Genomic DNA, 16,001 nt, shown 5'->3' on the forward strand with positions numbered 1-16,001 from the left:
TTCCCTCTTCCCAGAATTCTCTTTGTCCACATCTACTTCCTGCCTGGTTGCCCTGCCTATACTTTTTGCCTGACTACTGGCCAATCAGTGTTTATTTAAAATACAAGTGGCAGGGTACAGACCATTGCTCCTCAGCACTCCCCTGCCTTTTTTAAACAAGAGCTCTGAGTCAAATATCCTTTGGTTAGCTTTTTTACTTACCATTATCGATAACAACTTGTAACCAACATTTTAAACAAAGGCAAATATCCATAATCCATTTTTGGAGAATGTGAGCATAGTTTCCCAGGCTACTTCCTGCTGATTGGGGGTGCTGATAATCTTGTGGGGACCTATAGAAAATTGAAGATTATGATCAAGTCTTGACTGGAGTATTCTGTGAGGCTTGATCATCTCAGGCAGCAGTCTTGAATCTTTCTGGATATAGAACTCAGACATCTGGGCCATCCACTCCTATCATAGATGTTTTTAGGTAGTCTTCCTTGATCAAACTTGATTTTTTTAAAACTCAGATTGAATCCACAGTCTCTCATTTCCTGTGGAAACAAAAGCAAAACCTCTTCTCCAAAGTAACATACCTTTTTGACTTCAATTTTGAAGTCAAGGCATTTTCAAAATATATATGTTGGATTAATCCAGCAGCATTTATAATCAAATGTCTTTTAGCAGCTGTTGCTCCTTCCTCAGCCATCAAACAATTTAAAGACAACACAATAACATACAGTATCCAGACTCTTTGTATATTTTTTATCTTTACGTGGCTTTATTTTAAACTCTATTTCTTTTATTTTTAATTTTTGGCTTTTTGAGACAGGGTTTTTCTGTGTATCTTTGGCTATCCTGGAATTCACTCTATAGACCAGGCTGTCCTTAAACTCAGAGATCTGCCTGCCTCTGCCGCCCAAGTGCTGGGATTAAAGATGTGTGCCACCTTACCTTGAACTCACAGAGATCTGCCTGCCTCTGTCTTTTTTTATTTTTTATTTTATTTTATTGTTTTATTAAAAATTTCCACCTCCTCCCCGCCTCCCTTTTCCCTCCCCCTCCTCTCACTCCCTACACCCCACTCCCCTCCTCCTCCCTCTCCAGAAAGCCTGTCTTATTCCTAATTTCAGTGGTATTGTTTTGAATTTCTCTCCACTTAATTTGATGTTGTCTGTTGGCTTGCTATATATTGCCATTATTATGCTTAAATATGTTTCTTGCATCCCTGTTCTCTCCAAGACTTTTTATCATGAAGGGATATTGTATTTTGTTGCAGGCTTTTTTAGCATGAGATGATCATGTGTTATTGTTTTTTTGGTCTGTTTTCTTTTGGTTTGTTTGTTTATAAGGTGGATTACAATGATAGATTTTCTTATGTTGAACCATCCCTGCATCTCTGAGATGAAGATGACTTGATCATGGTGGATGGTTTTTCTGATGTGTTCTGGATTCAGTTTTTCCATATTTTATTACATATTTTTGCATCAATGATCATGAATGAGATTGATCTGTAATTCTCTTTCTTAGTAACATCTTTTTGTGACTTGGGTCTTAGGGTAACTGTAGTTTCATAAAAAGAGTTTGGAAATGTTCCTTTTATTTCTATTGTGTGGAACAATTTGAGGAGTATTGGTATTCTTTGAAAATCTTTTAGAATTCTGTGCTGAAACCATCTGGTCCTGGGCTTTTGTTGTTGTTGTTGTTGTTTTTTGGGGGAGGTTGGGAGAGTTTTGATGACTGTTTTTATTTCTTTAGCAGTTATAGGACTATGTAATTTGCTTATCTCATCTTGATTTAATTTTGGTAAGTGATATTTTTCCAGAAAATTGTCCATTTTGTTTAAGTTTTCCAATTTTGTAAAGTACAGTTTTTTTGAAGTATGACTTGATGATTCTCTGGATTTTCTCCATGTCTGTTGTTATGTTCCCCTTTTCATTTTTGATTTTGTTAATTTGGATATTCTCTCTCAGCCTTTTGGTTAGTTTGGATAGAGGTTTGTTTATTTTGTTGATTTTCTCGAAGAACCAACTCTTTGATTCATTAGTTCTTTGTATTGTTTTCTTTGTTTTTATTTTGTTGATTTCATCTCTAAATTTGATTATTTCCTGCCATCTAGTCTTCCTGGGTGAATTTGCTTCTTTTTGTTGTAGAGTTTTCTGGTGTTCTGTTAATTCACTAGCGTGGGATTTTCCCAGGTTTTTTATGTAGGCATTTAGTGCTATGAACTTTCTTCTTAACACTGTTTTCATTATGTTTCATAAATTTGGGTGTGGTATGCAGTCATTTTCACTCAATTTTAGGAAAACTTTAATTTCATCTTTTATTTCTTCCTTGACCCATTGTTGATTCAGGTGAGCATTGTTTTATTTCCGTGTGTTTGTGGGTTTTCTGAATTAGTGTTGCTGTTGAATTCTAATTTTAAGCTATGGTGATCTGATAAAATACATGGAATTATTCCATTTTTTTTTTGCACTGCTGAGGTTTGCTTTGTAACCTAATATGTGGTCAGTTTTGAGAAGTTTCCATGAGGTGCTGAGAAGAAGGTTTATTCTTTTATGTTTGGATAGGATGTTCTATTGATGTCTGTTAAGTCCATATGAGTCATAACATCTGTTAGTTCCCTTATTTCTCTGTTAAGTTTCTATATGACAGACCTGCCCAGTTGTGAGAGTGGAGTATTGAAGTCTCCCACTATTAGTGTGTGGGGTTTAATGTGTGATTTAAAATTTAGAAATATTTCTTTTACATATGATGGTGCCCTTGTATTTGGGGCATAGATGTTCAGAATTGAAATTTCTTCTTGATGGATTTTTCCTGTGACTAATACTAAATGTCATTCTTTGCCTCTTTTGATTGATTTTAGTTTGAAGTCTATTTTATTGGATATTAGGATGGCTACACCAGCTTGTTTTTTTAGGTCCGTTTGATTGGAAATTTTTTTCCCCCAACTTTTTACTCCAAGGCCATATCTTTCTTTGAGGTTGAGGTGTGTTTCTTGTATGTAGCAGAGGATGGATTCTGTTTTCATATCCAATCTGTTAGTCTACTTCTTTTTATAGGTGAGTTAAGTTCATTATATTAAGGGATATCATTGACCAGTGATTGCTAGTTTTCATTGTTGGTGATGTTATTGTGTATGTTTTCCCCTTCTTTGGGATATGCTGCTGTGAGATCATCTATTGTATGTGTTTTTGTGGATGTAGCTAAAATCCTTGGGCTGGAGTTTTCCTTCTAGTACTTTCTGTAGGGCTGAGTTTGTGGCTAGGTATTGGTTAAATCTAGTTTTGTAATGGAATATTTTGTTTTGTCCATCTATGGGAACTGAAAGTTTTGCTGGGTAAAGTAGTCTGGGCTGGCATCTGTGGTCTCTTAATGTCTGCATAACACTTGACCAGGACCTTCTGGCTTTCATTGTCTCCAGTGAGAAGTTAGGTATAATTCTGATAGTCTGCCTTTATATGTTACTTGGCCTTTTTTCTTTGCAGCTCTTAATATTCTTTCTTTACTCTGTATGTTTAGTGTTTTGATTATTATGTGGTCAGGGGACTTTTTTTTTTTTTGGTACAGTCTATTTGGTGTTCTGTAAGCTTCTTGTATCTTCATATTTATATCTTTCTTTAGGTTGGGAAAGTTTTCTTCTTTTTGATTTTGATTTTGTTAACTATATTTTCTATGCTTTTGATTTGGACTTCTCCTTCCTCTATCCTTATTTTTCTTAGGTTTGGTCTTTTCTTGGTGTCCCATATTTCCTGGACATTTTGTGTTAAGCTTTTGTTAGATTTAATGTTTTCTTTGACTGATGGGTCCATTTCCTCTACTTCAGGGCTTGAGATTCTCTCTTCCATCTCTTGTATTCTGTTGTTTATACTCGCATTTGCGGTTTCTGGTCATTTTCTCATACTTTCCATTTCCAGAATTCCCTCGGTTTGTGTTTTCTTTATTGTCCCTATCTCAGTTTTCAAGTCTTGAATCATTTCTTTCATCTGTTTGATTGCTTTTTCTTGGTTTTCTCTAAGGGATTTGTTAATTTCTTTCAACTTTTTGTTTGTCTTTTCCTCCATTTCATTTCCTCTTTAAGGGCCTCAAACATTCTCCTAAAGTCGTTTTTCAGTTCATTTTCTCCTGCTTCATCTCTATCGGGGTGTTCAAGTCCTGCTGTTGCGGGCACTAGTTTTGCTGGTGCTGTGCTGCTCTGTGGTGTTGAGTGTGCTCTCACCTTGCCTACCCATCTTTTCCTGTGGTTGGTGTAGCTGGGGCTGTGTCTCTGGTGATCATTCTTTCAGATGCCAGTGGTTTCAAGGCTCAGATGGTTTCTCCTCTTTGTGCAATCAGGGCCATGGTTCTAGCAATCCCAGAGGTCATTTGATGTTCCTCGAGGTTGCTCAGAGCTCCCTGGGGTCACTCTGCAATCCTGGTGGTCGTTCAGGCCTGCTCCCTCTGAGGTTACTGGCTCAGGCCTGCTCTGGCAGAGTTTACTGACTTGGGCCTGCTCCCATGGCTTTCCCTCCCTCAGGCCTGTTGCAGTGGTGTACCAGGCTCAGACCTGCTCCCACAGAGGACCCTGGCTTGTGTCCGGTCATGCAGAGGTCTTTGGCTTGGGCATTCTCCCTTGGTGGTCTCTCTGAGGTGCTTGCTGGCTTGTGTCTGCTCCAGCAGAGGTTGTTGGCTCATGCCTGTTCCTCCAGATGTCCCTGGTTCTGGCCTGGTCCTGTGACACTCCCTGGCTTGGGCCCAGTTGCACAGAGGTCTCTGGCTTGGGCCTGCTCCCTCAGCAGTGGCTCCCTTGTACCTGTTCCTGCAGAGGTCACTGACTCGGGCTGGAAACAGAGTCTTATCATGTATCCCTGTTCTGCTGTAGTCTCTGAGAAAGTGAGAGAGTGTATGATTGGGGTATTCTCAAGTAAGGTAGGAATAGACATCCACTCTGATTAGAGGGCTTGGCAAGGCTGCCCCTCTGATCAGAAGGGTGGAGGAGTAAGTACATTTGATCAAGGTAGCAATCACTTTTTATTTCTTTTTTCTTTATTTATCTTTTTTCTTTTTGTTTTTTTGAGACAAGGTTTCTCTGTAGCCTTAGAGCCTGTCCTGGAACTAGCTCTTGCAGACCAGGTTAGCCTTGAACTCACAGAAATCCACCTGCCTCTCAAGTGCTGGGATTAAAGGCATATGTCACCACCACCGCCTGGCTCACCTTTTATTTCTACAGTAGGGTAAGGATGGGTCTTGGCTATTCCTCACCAACCAAAGAGGAACCTCATAGTCTGCAGCCAGTCAGCTAGGTCAAAAATCTCCACAGAGGGAGAGGAAGGGACAGGTGATGGTGGGCAGGGATAGGAGTGGATTGTGAGGGAGGGAGTTAATGTTAACAGTAGGATGGTTACATCTGGGTGAACAAACATCCTCTTTCCCAACAATGGAATCAGAAGGAAGAGAAAGACAGATACAGGGAGAAGCAGGCACACCTTCGCTCTACAGAAAAGATTAAACCTCTCTCTAAATGGGCATCTGGGAGTTGAATAACAAGCCTGGGAAAGTTTAAGTGCTCAGCAGTGAGGAAGATGGAAATGTACCCAAAGTTCATTTCATTGGGTTTGATAGGAAAGATGATTATTTAGCATATTTTACAATCATACATTTGAGGCCAGGTTTGCGCACATAGAGAGTTCCAAGTCAGAACCTCATCTCCAAAGTCAAAGCAAACAAACAAAACCCCATTGGCACAAGTGTTAGATTTCTCAGTGTAAAGAGACACATGCAGGAAAGAGATCAGTGTTTGACTTCAACAGATGAGCTGTGTTTATTAGCACATGCACCAAAGGGCTATGCTTCTCCCTCAGAAATACTAGAAGGAAAACTCCAACCCAAGGAAGATGGCTACACCAACAAAAACATGGACAATTGATGCTCTCATAACAGCAAATCCCAAAGAAGAAAAAAAAAACGCACATATTAACATCACCAATAATGAAAACTAACAGGAGATAGCAATCACTGGTCATTAATGTCCCTTAATGTAAATAGACTCAACTCACCTATAAAAAGGTACAGGCTAACAGATTAGATATGAAAACAGAATCCATCCTTCTTCTGCATACAAGAAACACATCTCAACCTCAAAGACAGACATCATCTCAGAGAGGGTTGGGAAAAAACATACCAGTCAAATGGACCTAAGAAACAAGCTGATGTAGCTATCCTAATATCTAACAAAATAGACTTCAAGCTAAAATCAGCCAAAAGAGACAAAGAAGGTCATTTCATATTAGTCACAGGAAAAATCAATCAAGAGGAAATCTCAATAGTGAACATCTATGCCCCAAATACAAGGGTACCCTCATATGTCAAAGAAACACTTCTAAAGTTTAAATTATACATTAAACCCCACACACTAATAGAGGGAGACTTCAACACTCCCCTCTCACCACTGGACAGGTCAGTCAGACAAAAAATGAAGAGAGAAATAAGAGAACTAACAGATGTTATGACTCAAATGGACGTAACAGACATCTATAGAATATTCCATCCAAAGAGAAAAGAATATACCTTCATCTCAGCACCTCATGGAACCTTCTCAAAAATTGACCACATACCCAGTAACAAAACAAACCTCAACAAATACAAAAAAATTGAAATGACTCAATGTACCTTATCAGATCACCACGGTATAAAACTAGAAGTCAACAGCAATACTAATTCCAGAAAACCCACAAACACATGGAAATTAAACAATGCTCACCTGAATCATCACTGGGTCAAGGAAGAAACAAAGGGATAAATTAAAGACTTCCTAAAATTCAATGAAAATGACCACACAACATATCCATCTTGTATTCTTGATGAAGCCATTTTAGCTTTAACTAGAATTTTATCTTCTTGATGGAGAATCCCATGGAAAATTATTCAGCTCTTGACCTAGGAAGCCAAGGTCAAGCTGCCCCAGCTAAATTATCTTAGCTTCTGTCAAACTGCCTGCTTGAGCAAGACCTCCCCCTGCAGCTGCCAATTAAGATAGCAAGGTGTGTCTTTTGTTATTTAAAACCTCTTCCCCTAAACACTGGGAGTCACACTGGGGTCCAGAATACCTGAGTGTGGTCCCAGCCAACTGGAATAAAGACTTTTGATTGTCTACAGAGAATAATCCTCTCTGCTGGACTCTGTCTAACACTCTCACTAGACATTTCTAAAACATTACTCAACGTATTATTTCTGAACATTATACATTCTGATTATAATCTGTTATTGATTTTATTTTGAGACTGTTGTTCCAGCCAAGTCTTATTTTTGGGGGGATAAATTTATCAAGGATGCACATTTGTGAAGAAAATTAGATTCTTGAGGCAAATTTTACCAAGAAGAAAATATGACCTTGTGTGATATTTAGTTGTTCTTAGTGTTAATTTGCATTTATAATGTATAGTCATAATACTTATTTTAATTTAGTAAAAGCTTGATGGTTTGCACTTTTTTTCTTGCTTATGCTGTGAGAAATAGGTGAGTTGATTTGTGAAGGCAGAGAGCTAGGAACAGATGCAAAAACAGGGAGATGGAAGAAGGTATGGAGAGGGGATAGGAAGGAAGGGTAGAGGGAAACTGGGCCTGGTGGCACAGGGCCTGTACCTCCAGCTATGTGGGAGGCTGATGTAGGAGAATCACAAGATTAAGGCCAGCCTGGGCAACTCTTGTCTCAAAAGAAAAACAAGAACGCCCAGCTTTAGAGAGTTTATCTAGCATATGCTCGTGTTCATGCTCTGCCCCTGGGTTCAGCCCCTGTGAGGGTTAAAGCTATGTTTTAAGTTTCAATTAATGTGCTTAAGATATCTGTAAAACAAAAATGCCTCTGACCTGTAAGCCCCTGTTGCCCAAGAACGATAAATTCCTGGAATGCTGGGGGCTACTGGTCATGTAACACAAGCCATACATTTTCACTTTTGTGAACAAAGTTGGTTGCCCCAATCGCACAAGATGTGTTTGATCACACGGAGGAGTGAGGTATACAAGCAGAAGTACCTGAGGATGTACGCTTGCCTCTGATTGGACGAAGGCAAGCAGTATATAGCTTTGTGGGTTTTGCCTTTAAAGACACTTGACTAACATAATTCATGATCATTATCTGGGAATTCCAGTTATGGACCTGGCCAGTTTTTATTGCTTTGGCCAGTATTTAATAAAGTTTGGTACAAATTTGGCTCAAAAACTGTGGTAGCGCCCACCTGGCGGGATTAACATCTCCCTTAGGTTATGTCAGATACTGTGTCATGGCGTGGGAAAAGTGACTAATGTATTCGGAGGCCTCTGTCTGGTTTCATTTCCTGTTGCTATGATGAGCACCTGACAGGGGAACTTCCTGTCATTTCGAATTTAAACCAAATTTACAAAATAGGCTGCAAATGGTCTGTCTGAGCAAGCTCCGACCCACCAAACTGATTCAGTTATTCATCCAAATCTAGCCACAGTGCTCAGATAATGGCCATTGCTGGCCCAAATTTGAAACTTTGAATCTTGATGTTCTTACAGACCTAGACAACTTTCTCAAATGAAATGGTAAACGGTCTGAGGCCCCTCTCCCATCTGACCCCCAACTTCTTTTTCTTTTTTTCCTTTTTCTTTCTTTTTTCTGGGGGGGGGGGGTTCAAATCGGGGTAGGGTTTCTCTGTGTAACAGCTCTGGCTGTCTTGGAAATCACTTTGTAGACCAGGCTGACCTTGAACTGCTGTGTGTCAGGAACCATTGTCCTAAAAGATGATAGCAGGGACCATTGTCCTAAGGATGTTTGCAGAGAGCCCCACACCCCAACTATATTGAGAACTATTTGCTAATGGAACCCGCCCCACATTCCAACTATCTAGAGAATTGTTTGTTGTTGGAATCACAAAAGGAACGTTTCTGCTTGCACAGAGAACACTAGGCCTGTTGACTGGTGACCTTTGCTGCCCTGGCAAGGTTCCTTCTTGCCTTTGTCCCCCATCCCAAGCCAAATTCCTCATTCAAGGGCTATATAAGCTGCAACCATTACCCTAATAAAGGGAGGCCTTGACAAGTGAATTACCCTAATAAAGGGAGGCCTTGACAAGTGAATTTTGCTTGGTCTCATTTCTATCTCCCGCCCTGGACCCTGAATGATTGGACCTGCTGGACAGGTCAGCCGTGATCTTCCTGTTTCTGCCCCCTGAGGGAGAGTTGGATTTAAAGGACTGTACCACCACACTGGTCCTCCCAGCCCAGTTTAACCTTATCCTTGTCTCTCAGTTCTCGCTTACAACACTGCCCAGAGCCTGGGTTCTAATGTCTGTTGTTTCTACTAGGTATCCAAGCCTGTCTTTTTGTTCTTAGGACTTCTTATGCCTTTGTTTATGCCCCACCAAGTCTGGATGAATACTCTACCTTGTTTTTCTTTTTTTTTTTTTTCTTTCTTTTTTTTTTTTTTTGAGACAGGGTTTCTCTGTAGCTTTGGAGCCTGTCCTGGAACTCCCTTTGTAGACCAGGCTGGCCTCGAACTCACAGAGATCCGCCTGCCTCTGCCTCCCAAGTGCTGGGATTAACGACGTGCGCCACCACCGCCCGGCTCTACCTTGTTTTTCTATTTTTTAAATTGTTTTTATTGAGCTATATATTTTTCTCCACTCCCATCCCTTCCTCTCCTCTCCCCTTTTACCCTCTCCCATGATCTCCATGCTCTCAATTTACTCAGGAGATCTTGTCTTTTTTTTTAACTTCCCATGTAGATTAGATCCATGTATGTCTCTCTTAGGGTCCTCACTGTTGTCTGGGTTCTCTGGGATTGTGAATTGTAGGCTGGTTTTTCTTTGCTTTATATCTAAAAGCCACTTATGAGTGAATACATATTGTATTTGTTGTTTTGAGTCTGGGTTACCTCACTCAGTATGATGTTTTCTAGATTCATCTATTTGCCTGAAAATTTCAAGATGTCATTTTTTTTTTTTTCTGCTGTGCACTAATCCATTGTGTAAATTACCACATTTTCCTTATCCATTCTTTGGTCGAGGGGCATTTAGGTTGTTTCCAGGTTCTGGCTATGACAAACAATGCTGCTATGGACATAGCTGAGCACATATCCTTGTTATGATTGAGCATCCTTTGGATATATACTCAAAAGTGGTATTGCTGGATCTTGATGTGGGGTTGTTTCCTAATTTTCTGGGAAATTGCCACAGTGACATCCAAAGGGGCTGTACCAGCTTGCATTCCCACCAGCAATGCAGAAGTGTTCCCTTTTCCTCACAATCTCTCCAGCATAAGTTGTCATCAGTGTTTTTGATCTTGGCCATTCTTACAGGTGTAAGATGGAATCTCAGAGTTGTTTTGATTTGCATTTCTCTGATTGTTATTATTTTTTATGTGGGGTTCGGGAAGGAGAGACGAGACACGCAGGGTTGGGGAAGGAGAGACGAGACACGCGGGGTCCCACGTGGGTGAGCTTTAATGGGGACAACAGGTAAGGGATGGGGGTGAAGAGACGAAAGGAGAAAGGGGGGAAAAAGGGGGCGGGTTAAGGTGTCCCTCCGTTTTAAGGGGGAGTCCAGGTGTGTCTGGGAGAAAATGTCCTGCGCATGCGTGGCTTTCCATTGTACCACTGGGATTCGTAGTCCACTGAGGCTGTATTTTCTGCGCATGCGTGGCCTTGTCTCCAAAAGAACTGCATTGATGACTAAAGATGTTGAGCGTTTCTTTAAGTGTCTTTCAGCCACAATCTGAATTCCTTTGTTGAGAGTTCTCTCTTTAGGTCTGTACCCCATTTTTAAATTGGATTATATGTTCTTTGTATGACCAATTTCTTGAGTTCTTTGTATATTTTGGAGATCAGACCTCTGTCCAATGTGGAGTTGGTGAAGACCTTTTCTCATTCTATAGGCTGCCATTTTGTCTTGTTGACCATATCCTTTACTTTACAGAAGTTTCTCAGTGTCAGGAGGCCCCATTTGTTAATTGTTTCTCTCAGTATCTGTGCTACTGTGGTTATGTTTAGGAATTGGTCTCCTGTATCAAAGCATTTAAGTGTACTTCCCACTTTCTCTTTTATGTGGTTTGGTGTGGTTGGTTTTATGCTGAGGTCTTTGATCCCTTTGGACTTGAGTTTTGTCCATGGTGTGCATATGGATCTATCGTCATTGTACATATTAATATCTAGTTATGCCAGCACCATTTGTTGAGTATACTTTTTTTTTCATTTTATATTTTTTGCTTCTTTGTCAAAAATCAGGTATTCGTAGGTGTATGGATTAATATCCATGTCTTCAGTTTGGTTCCATTGGTTCTCTTGTCTGATTTTATGCCAGTACTAGGCTGTTTTCAGTACTGTAGCTCTGTAGTAGAGTTTGAAGTCAGGTATTGTGATGTCTTTAGATGTTCTTTTATTGTACAGGATTGTTTTGGCCATCCTGGGTATTTGCTTTTCTATATGAAGTTGAGTATTGTTCTTTCGAGGTCTGTGAAAAATTTTGTTGGGATTTTGATGGGCATTGCAGTGAATCTACAGATGCTGTTGCTAAGATTGCCATTTTATTATGTTAATTCTAGCTACCCAAGAATATGAGAGATCTTTCCATTTTCTGTTGTCTCCTTCAATTTCTTTCCTCAAAGATTTAAAGTTCTTGTCATACAAGTCTTCCACTTGTTTGGTTAGTTAGAGTTACTGCAAGATAATTTATGCTATTTGTGGCTATTGTGAAGGGTGATATTTCTCTGATTTCTTTCAGCCCTTTTATTATCTGTGTACAGGAGAGTTACTGATTTTTTTGAGTTAATCTTGTATCTTGCTACATTACTGAAGGTTTTTATGAGTTGTAGAAGTTCCTTGGTAGAATTTTTGGGGTTACTTTTTGCAAACTATCATATCTTCAGCAAATAGTGAGAATTTGAGTTCTTTTTTTCTGATTTTTATCCCTTTGATCTCCTTTTGTTGTCTTTCTGCTTTAACTAGAAACACAGGTACTATATTGAATAGATATGAAGAGAGTGGACAACCTTGTCTTGTTACTGATTTCAGTGAGATCACACTGAATTTCTCTCCATTTAGTTGGCTGTTGGCTTGTGAATATTGCCTTTATTGTGTTTAGGTATGCTCCTTGTATCACTGTTCTCTCCAAGACTTTTAGCATGAAGAGATGTTGTATTTTGTTGAAGGCTTTTTTAGCATCTCACGAGTACTTTTTTTTCCAGTTTGTTTATATGGTGGATTGCATTGTCAGATTTTTGTATGTTGAACCATCCCTTCATCCATGGGATGAAGCCTACTTGATCATGGTAGATGATTTTTCTGATGTGTTCTTGGATTCTTTTTGCCAGTATTTTATTGAGCATTTTTGCATCATTGCTCATGTGTGAGAATAGTCTGTAATTCTCTTTCTTAGTAATGCCTTTTTGTGTTTTGGGTATCGGTGTAATTGGAGATTCATAAAAAGAGTTTGGCAATGTTCTTTATATTTCTACTGTGTGGAACAATTTTAGGAGTATTGTTATTAGTTTCTCTTTGAAAATGTTGTAAAATTCTGTGCTGAAACCATCTGACCCTGGGCTTTTCTTTTTTGGGGGGAGGGGAGACTTTTGATCACTGTTTCTGTTTCTTTAGCAGTTATAAGTATATTTCATTTGCTTATCTCATCTTGATTTAATTTTGGTAAGTGATATTTATCCAGAAAATTGTCCATATGATCTAAGTTTATCAATTTTGTAGAGTACAGTTTTTTTGAAGTATGACCTGATGATTCTCTGGTTTTCCTCCATGTCTGTTGTTATGTTCCCTTTTTATTTTTGATTTTGTTAATTTGGATATTCTCTCTCTGCCTTTTGGATAGTTTGGATAGAAGTTTGTTTATTTTGCTGATTTTCTCAAAGAACCAACTCTTTGTCTCATTGATTTTTTTTGAATTGTTTTATTTGTTTCTTTTTTTGTAATTTCAGTCTCAATTTTATTATTTCCTGCCATCTAGTCTTCCTGGGTGAGTTTGTTTCTTTTGTTCTATAGTTTTCAGGTTTTTGTTAATTCACTAGCATGGGATTTTTCCAGATTCTTTTTTTTTTTTTTTATTTTGGTTTTTTGAGACAGGGTTTCTCTGTGGTTTTGGAGCCTGTCCTGGAACTCGCTCTTGCAGACCAGGCTGGTGTCGAACTCACAGAGATCCACCTGCCTCTGCCTCCCAAGTGCTGGGATTAAAGGCGTGCGCCACCACCGCCCCGCCAGATTCTTTAAGTAAGCATTTAGCGCTATGAACTTTTCTCTTAACACTGCTTTCACTGCGTTTCATAAATTTGGGTATGGTGTGCAGTCATTTTCATTGAATTTTAGGAAATCTTTCATTTCTTCCTTTATTTCTTCCTTGACCCATTAATGATTCAGGTGAGCATTGTTTAATTTCCATGTGTTTGTAGGCTTTCTGAAATTAGTGTTGCTGTTGAATTCTAATTTTATGCCATGGTGATCTGAGAAGATACATGGGGTTATTTCAATTTTTTTTGTATCTGTTGAAGATTGCTTTGTTATCTAGCATGTGGTTAGTTTTTGAGAAGGTTCCGTGAGGTGCTGAGAAGAAGGTATATTCTCAGGTCTGCTCTCTCAGTGGGGGCTCATTTGTACCTGCTCCTATGGAGGTTGTTGCCTAGGACTAGCTCTGGCTCAAGCCTGATCCAGTGGAGTTGCTTTCTCTAGCCTGCTTTGTTTGAAGTTGCTGTCTCAGGCCTGTTCCTACAGATGTCCCTGTCTTGGGCCTGCTCCTGCAGAGGTCTCTGGCTCAGGTCTGCTTCCTTGGAGGTCACTCACTTGTACCTGCTCCTGTGTAGATTGCTGCCTCGAACTTTCTCTGGCAGAGGTCACTGGCTCAGGCCTGTTCTTGTAGATGTCCCTGGCTTGGTGGACCCAGTCCCACAGAGATCTCTGGGTTGGCCCTGCTTCCTCAGCAGTTACTCTCTTATACCTGCTCCTGTGGAGGTTTCTGCCTCAGGCCTGCTCTGGAGGAAGTCACTGGCTCATGTCTGAGAGTCTATGGCCAGCATAGAGGAGAAGGGAAAGTTGAGTCCTTTCTTAACCTGCTAAAACTCGTTTTTCTTCAGTTCAACATGCTCTGGACCTTAGTCCAAAATGGCGATCCTGCCTCTAGGAATCTCAGAATGAGACTGTGTCTATTTCTATTTTTCAGTTACTTGTTAGGCTTTCAAGCTGTCTGTTCCACAGACAGACAGACAGACAGACAGACAGACACACACACACACACCCCACTGGTTATGGAGATGTGGATCACTAGGACCAGTCTTACAGATACTTAAATGTCTTTTGGGTATGGATAATACTGAAGAATTGTCACAGGCTGCTTTGTTTCAGTAAAAATCTAGCTCTGGAGATGGGATCTGGCTGGCCTGCTTCAGACCTCAGTGTGTTTACTCAAACGTTTCCTCCAAGCCTCTGTCTTGGGTCAGATTTGCCTCCTGACACTGTGACAGGGAGGAGTACAATTGAACACTCCAGGAAAAAGATATTGTGTGTTTGTGGTAGTTCGAATGTAACTGGCCTCCATAAGCTCATAGGGTGTGCTGCTATTAGGAGGTGTGGCTTTGTTGAGTGGGTGAGGCCTTGTTAGAGGAAGTGTGTCACTGTGGGGGTGGGCTTTGAGCTCAGGATACTGTCCCAGTGTCTCAGTCAACTTCCCATTGCTTGCAAGATGTAGAGCTCTAAGCTCCAGCACCATGTCTGCCTGCATACTCCCATGCTCCTCACCATGATGATAATGGACTAAACCTCTGAAACTGTAAGCCACCCCAATTAAATGTCATCCTTTATAATGAAAGATCCAAAAATAAAAACATAAAAATGTAGATTCCAGAAAGAAGAATGTCGAAATAAAGAAATATAAAGTTGTAAGCCTCGGAGAATGAGGGCAGACTGTCAGGAGCTTTCTCAGCAGTTTAAGGATTAACTATTAATAGTGGGTTGCTCTGCTTTACAACCCAGAGCTCTGTTCACAAGGCTGAAGCATATCTCTACAAACTGAGAATTAGCCTAAGATAACACCTTGCCCATCCATGATTAACTACAGATATGAGCTGAGTTAACCTTTAGGCGATAGATATACATGACCTCTGGGTTATGCATTATCCCTGCTATGGGAAACTGACAACATCAAAGGGGAGAGCACAGGGCTCAGTAAACACCACGTAGAAGTACCAAGGAAGACAATAGATTAAGTACACACACTAGTTTAACTGAAAAACTCTGTTAATGAAGATTGTAAAGTAAGGCAATCTGTATCTGAGTTTTACCCCCGAAGAATACATGTTTTTGTGAACTAGTCGTGACCCTGCCTGTTGACTAGAATGGTAGGTGTTTTCCAACAGCCTGCAGGTGCTTCCTTGTCTGTTGCCTGACCCAGCAACCGCCCATCCCACCTTTGACATAACCAATCATAGTAAATGCCTTTAAAATGAGCCAATCTCTGTGTTTGACAAACAACCCACTGTACCCCCTCCCTGAATATGTGTTTTTTTGCCTTTAAAAGCAGCCTGTAATAGCTGGTCGGGGCTTCTCTCCCTTGCCTGGCTGAGGAGCCCGTTTGCACAAACGAGAATATACTTCCTCTTGCTTTTGCATCAACCGGACTGGTGAGTGGTTTCTTGGGGTGACCCTCCTGAGGAGTCTTGGGGAGCCTGATTTCGGTCAGCCAACTCCCTCTCGGTTTGTACTTTCAATTTTAGATCCATCTGTTGCCACGCAGCTTGGGATTTTTGTCTTTTGTGAGTGTCTGGTTTTTGTCTGTAATTTTGTTCATATTGAGTTCTCACTAGCTATGGGAAAATGAGTTACCATGCCTTTGACTTTAACTATAGACCATTGGAAAGAAGTCTCCGACTGAGCCCAGAACCAGTCAGCCGAGGTCCGAAAGAAGAAATGGTAAATTTTCTGCTCCTCGCAATGGCCTACCTTCGAGGTTGGCTGGCCAAGGGACGGAGCTTTTAATCTCAATACTATATTGCAGATTAAAGAAAGAGTCTTTCAGATGGGACCCTTTGGA

Source organism: Chionomys nivalis, chromosome 7 (genome assembly GCF_950005125.1).
Source record: "Chionomys nivalis chromosome 7, mChiNiv1.1, whole genome shotgun sequence".
In the NCBI taxonomy this organism is placed as follows: domain Eukaryota; kingdom Metazoa; phylum Chordata; class Mammalia; order Rodentia; family Cricetidae; genus Chionomys; species Chionomys nivalis.